Genomic DNA, 6,000 nt, shown 5'->3' with positions numbered 1-6,000 from the left:
AGAGAGAGAGAGAGAGAGAGAGAGATGGGTGGGGGGGGGGATGGGACCATCATTGTAGAAGAAATGTGACCCATCGTCTCAAAACTGTATTATGTACGAACGAGATGCTTAACAGCCGAATTAAATGTTAAACTGGTCAAAAATATAAATTGTTGGCATTAGCACCCTAAAATATGGTATCCATTCTCCTCAATAAATTAATTAAACTCAACACAAGTCTGATATTTCTGGCTATAAATTCATTTTCAACATCTTTACAAACCCGACTTAATACCGTTTTGAGGCGAAGGGTCACAAATAATATTGGCTTTGTGGTCTAGTGGTTCGACATTCGCTTTCGGACTGACAAGACCCAGGGGTGAGTCCATGAAAACAAGGGGCTCTTCACTCATATTGCCTCATCGCACTCAGTGTGAAATGAGCACATAGTCGACTGATAAACGTTCTCTCTGTCAAAAAAAAAAATCGCAAAAGCGCTTTGCAGTCGTATAGATCATATAGATAGTATGCGCTTGGTTAAGAAGCTCACAACATTGCCATCCGGAAGTATAACGGACCAACACACAAAACTGTGTGTATCCATGAACGTTTATAGTCGGGTTAATACAGTTCCAGTGAGCATTACTCATAAACGTGGATGGCACAAAACAATAACAAAGACCTGAGTGACGTCATCTTCAAACTATCTATAGTATGTAAAGTGTTGTTTTTGGATGAGATCCCTTGTAAAATTCTTTGAGAAGTTTTACTGGGCATTGCGCTATACCAAAAACTCAAGTTAAATCAACTTCAACGTGTGAAAGAAAGAGAGGAAGAGAGAGAGAGAGAGAGAGAGAGAGAGAGAGAGAGAGAGAGAGAGAGAAAGTAGAAGTGAAATATCTGTTTAATGTTATAGTTATCATTTAACGTTATAACAAGTGTAACTAAATGACAAATTGCCATATTTATGGACAATAAAGATCTATTATTATTATTATTATTATTATTATTATTATTATTATTATTATTATTATTATTATTATTATTATTATTATTATTATTATTATTATTATTATTATTATTATTATTATTATTATTATTATTATTATTGTGCGGCTATGTGGTGTAGTGGTATGACACTCGCTTTCGGATCGGAAGGTCCTGGGTTCGAGTCTCGCTCGGCGCATAGTTGAGTCCTTGGAAAAGGCTCTTTACTCACATTCTCTCACGGTACTCGGGTGTAAAATGAGTACCTGTCCGTTAACAGCCGTTGTCTTTGTCCCAAAAATTTGTAATATCGCCTGACAGGCGTCATGTCTCGTCCTACATGTTATGTGTTGCTGTTGGCCAGGGACCCCTTGTAAAGCGCTTTGAGCACGTTTAGTGGATATTGCGCTATATAAAAGCTTAAGTTTTTTTGTTTTTTTAATTATTATTGTAATTTAATATTTGTGGGTTTTAGAAAATCAATTTTAGTTGTGTTTATTTGCCCGATTTTACGCTTCCGGGTTGATTTGTTGGTTCGTGTTTGTATCAAACAGTAGGATCTAGGAAAACAATATTTAAAATGGACGAGTTTGTTTACATCCTGTTTCATTATTGAGTACTTGAGTATTTGATAATGATTTGTTCAAAACATTAACTCGATGTGGCCGAGTGGTTATGGCATTGCACTGTGATCCGGATGACCGGGGTTCAGGCACTTTCGTTTTTTCCTTGAGAAAGATTATTAACCCTCATTTTGCTCACTTGGACAAAATGGGTGATTCCTGTTGACATCAGACATCTTGTTTGATGAGTTATCTATATTCCTTCGTGGAATGCCGAGGCGACGATATCTTATGATGTCGTGGTGCAAAAGGCATAATTTTTTTTATTAACTCTATATCTAGTGTTTGTACGGTGACAGTGGTGGTGATGATGATGATGATGATGATGATGATGATGATGATGATGATGATGATGATGATGAATGATGATATAGTGGCGATAATGGGAGGAGTGCTGATATTGATGATAACGACGACAATGATGATAATGACGTTCAATTATTACAAGCTAATGGAAAACCACCCCTTTGTAATGTTCTTATATTATTATTATTATTTATTATTATTATTATTATTATTATTATTATTATTATTATTATTAATTATTATTATTATTATTATTATTATTATATTTTATTATTATTATTATTATTATTATTATTATATTATATTAATTATTATTTATTATTATTATTATTATTATTATTATTATTATTATTATTATTATTATTATTATTATTATTATTATTATTATTATTATTATTTATTATTATATTATTATATTATTATTATTATTATTATTATCATATATATTAATTATTATTATCATCATCATTATTATATTATTATTATTATTATTATTATTATATATTATTAATTATTATTATTATTATTATTATTATTATTATTATTATTATTATTATTATTAATTATTATTTTATATTATTATTATACCTTATTATATTATTTTTTATTATATTATCTATTAATTTTCATCATCATATCATCATCATCATCATCATCATCATCATCATCATCATCATCATCATCATTATTATCATTGCAATTCCATAAAAACCCTATTTTTTTCCCCTTTCACACAATCCCTCTTCCAAGCCTTAATCGCCCTTTGATATTTATTCAGAGATTATCTATTTTATTCAACAAATGAATTAATTGATCATTAGAAAGGAAAATGAGGCTGATGATATTTACATTGTGATTAATAATATCAGCGCGTCTGTGCGCCTATGTGGTTCTAGTGGTATGACACTCGCTTTCGATCCGAAGGTCCTGGGTTAGAGCCTCGCGCTCGGTGCATACTTGAGTCTTTGGAAAAGGCTCTTTACTCACTTCTCTCACCGTACACTCAGGTGTAAATGATACCTAGCCGTTAACAGCGTTGTCTTGGTCCGACAAATTGTAATAATCGCCTAACAGGCGCATGTCCCGTCCTACATCTTAAATGTTGCTGTTGACCAGGACCCCTTGTAAAGCGCTTTGAGCACATTTTAGAACCAAGCTGCTCGTTGCTGAATGGGCGGACGTGACATCAGACTATAGATAGAATGCGCTAGGCCAAGGAGTTCACAACATTGCCATCCGGAAGTATAACGGACCAACACACAAACTCTGTGTAAACCATGAACTTTTATAGTCTGGTTAATACAGTTTAGTGAGAACAACTCACAAAGCGGATGCAAAAACAATAACAAAGGCCTGAGTGACGTCATCTGCATACTACCTATTGAATCCTATTCTGAAGCTCGAAGAAATAAAATAAAAAACCTATAATAAAACGGAATAGAAGCTTCAACTTTACTTACGGAAACAAATGACGTGGACGTTTCGGGTTTCACCTGTCAAAAAACATCAATGTAACATTCATCGTGTTTTTTCACAAAGAGAAATCCCAAAACGGCCACACCATCTGCCTTCGTAGATTAAATCTAAACGTATGTTCCATTTTATCAGGGGTTATTGAACTCTGAGAACGATAAACTGACGCGTGTTTTATCAACTATGAATAACATAACAATAGGGAAGGATATTAGTGGAAGAGTAGCGTCCCTTGATTGGACGTCACCGGAGGAGAAGTTATGAGAGAGAGAGAGAACGTCAATATGGTTTTTGCGCATGCGTCTCTCGTCCTCGCTTACCGTGAAACCGCGCGGTTAGTTAAAATAGTTTCTCAGCGATCTTAAAGTTGACGTTCTCTCTGTAAAGTGACGTCCATTCAATGGACGCTACTCTTCCGCTAATCTCATACCATATTCAGCTATCAATAACATGCAAAAACTAAAAACCTTAGCTTTGATACTACTACGCCTATAATTTGTCTCAGAAAAATGTAATAAATAGGCATAGGGTAAAAGTAACCCTGGGTAAACTACGGATATAGTCGGTGTTAGGGTTGAGTGAGTTAACGAAGAATGGCGTTGTTAAGGTCAGTCATCTCTCATCTCCCATTCTCATTCGTCTTCAGAGTTTAATTCATTGTGTTTTGTTGATAAGGGTAAATAAATAATAATGTGAAATTGAATGTAAGCTTCAATTTAATTACAAAAAGAGATAAAATGAACGTTTCGGGTTTCCCCTTTATCAGCAAAACAGGATGAATGAAACCATCTGTGGTATTTCATTCATCCTGTTTTGTTGATAAAGGGGAAACCCGAAACGTTCATTTGATCTGTTTTTGTAATTAAATTGAAGCTTACATTCAATTTCACATTATTATTTATTTCTTCGAGCTTCAAGCAAGCAAAAATGTTGATAAGGGGAAACTCGAAACGTCCGCAGTATCAGTCTTCGTTAATTGAAATGAAGCTTACATTATTCCATTTGACTGTTGCCATCTATTTCTTGAAGCTGAAAGCGGCAACATCTGCTTTATCAAATATGTGACCCCTCGTCTCAAAACGGTATTATGTCGGGATGGACCAGATGCTAAAAAGTCAAATTATAGTTAAACTGGTCAAAAATATGACACATTGGTATTTAGCACAGTAAAATATTATATTCCTCCTCCTATATAAAGCAAATAAACCCAACTTAAGCATGATATTCCTGGCTACAACTTCCATTTCCAGCATCTTAATCATCCCGACTTAATACCGTTTTGAGACGAGGGGTCACATATATAACACGTATTAAATTATGAGAAGAAGGATATGTGGTCTAGTGGTATGACACTCGCTTTCGGATTGGAAGGTCCTGGGTTCGAGTCTCACTCGCTCGGCGCATAGTTGAGTCCTTGGAAAAGGCTCATTACTCACATTCTCTCACCGTACTCAGGTGTAAAATGAGTACCTGGCCGTTAACAGCGTTGTCTCTGTCCGAAAAATTAAATGTAAAATCGTCTAACAGGCGTCATGTCCCGTCTTATACGTTACGTGTTCTGCCGTTGTATTTAAAAACACAGTACATGCAATGTTAACCATATAGCACATACTGTGTTCTTCAATAAAACGGCAGTGTTGCTGTTGGGCAGGAACACCTTGTAAAGCGCTTTGAGCACGTTTAACAGATATTGCGCTATATAAAATCTCAATTTAAAGAACCGTTGAATATATGATTTTTTTTATATTTTGCTCAAATTTATCAAGAGAGATAAAAAAAAAAAACCAAGACTGATATAAATCGATAAATCAAACAATAAATTGTAATTAATTCCTAGTATTTTCCATTTAATTCGATTTTTATAACAAACTTCTTATGTGGACACGGAGTGCTTCCACTTTCGTCCTTGTCATCGCCCCCTTTCCCCTCCATTCCAATCAATGTTTCTATTTTCAGTCTTCACCGGGACCTCTCGAGTCCTTCAAGACCAATCATATCGGGAACTGGTTAATTCTTCTTCTAACTATCAACAACTTCAGGCAAAAGCACTTGTAGTTGTTACCAACGACCCAATCTCTAGACTCTAGTCTGCTCGCTGAGCTTTCTATATAGGACAGTATCTCACTCTTCTGGACGGAAATGACTTTTTTTTTTAAATTTTATCTCCATTTTCAATCGTTTTTGGTTTTGTTTTTCCAATTTAGTGACCCTTCGTCTCAAAACGGTATTAAGTCGGGATGGTTAAGATGTTGAGAATTGAATTTATAGCCATAAATATCAGACTTGTGTTGAGTTTGTATGTCTTTTTGAGGAGAATGGATACCATTTTTTAGGGTGCTATTCCCAACGATTTATATTCCTGACCAGTTTAACATTTAATTTGACTTTTAAACATATGGTTCGTTCCGACATAATACCGTTTTGAGACGATGTGTCACATATAAGACAGTATCTCACTCTCCTGGAGGGCAATGACTCTTTTTTTAAATTTTATCTCCATTTTCGTTGAAAACTTTGTTAAATTTTTTTTGGGGGTTTGGGGGGGGGTTTTGGGGCTTGTTTTTTTTTTTTTTTTTGGATTTGTTTTGGGTTTTTTGGTTTTTTTTGTTTTTTTTTTTTGTTTTTTTTTGTT

At 34.4% G+C, this 6,000-nt stretch overlaps 1 long non-coding RNA gene across 1 annotated transcript in view; it reads right to left on the bottom strand.

Annotated features, from left to right (window-relative positions):
* LOC144967082 (uncharacterized) overlaps positions 1-6,000 on the bottom strand; it is a 232,316-nt gene that overhangs the window by 107,718 nt on the left and 118,598 nt on the right. The gene's annotated exons all lie outside the window — the stretch shown is intronic.

This window comes from Berghia stephanieae, chromosome 3, assembly GCF_034508935.2.
Source record: "Berghia stephanieae isolate SIO BIC M18660-M18661 chromosome 3, UCSD_Bste_1.3, whole genome shotgun sequence".
Taxonomy (NCBI): Eukaryota; Metazoa; Mollusca; class Gastropoda; order Nudibranchia; family Aeolidiidae; genus Berghia; species Berghia stephanieae.
The sequence above is the reverse complement of the archived record's forward strand: the minus strand, read 5'-3'. Positions and strand labels throughout refer to the sequence as shown.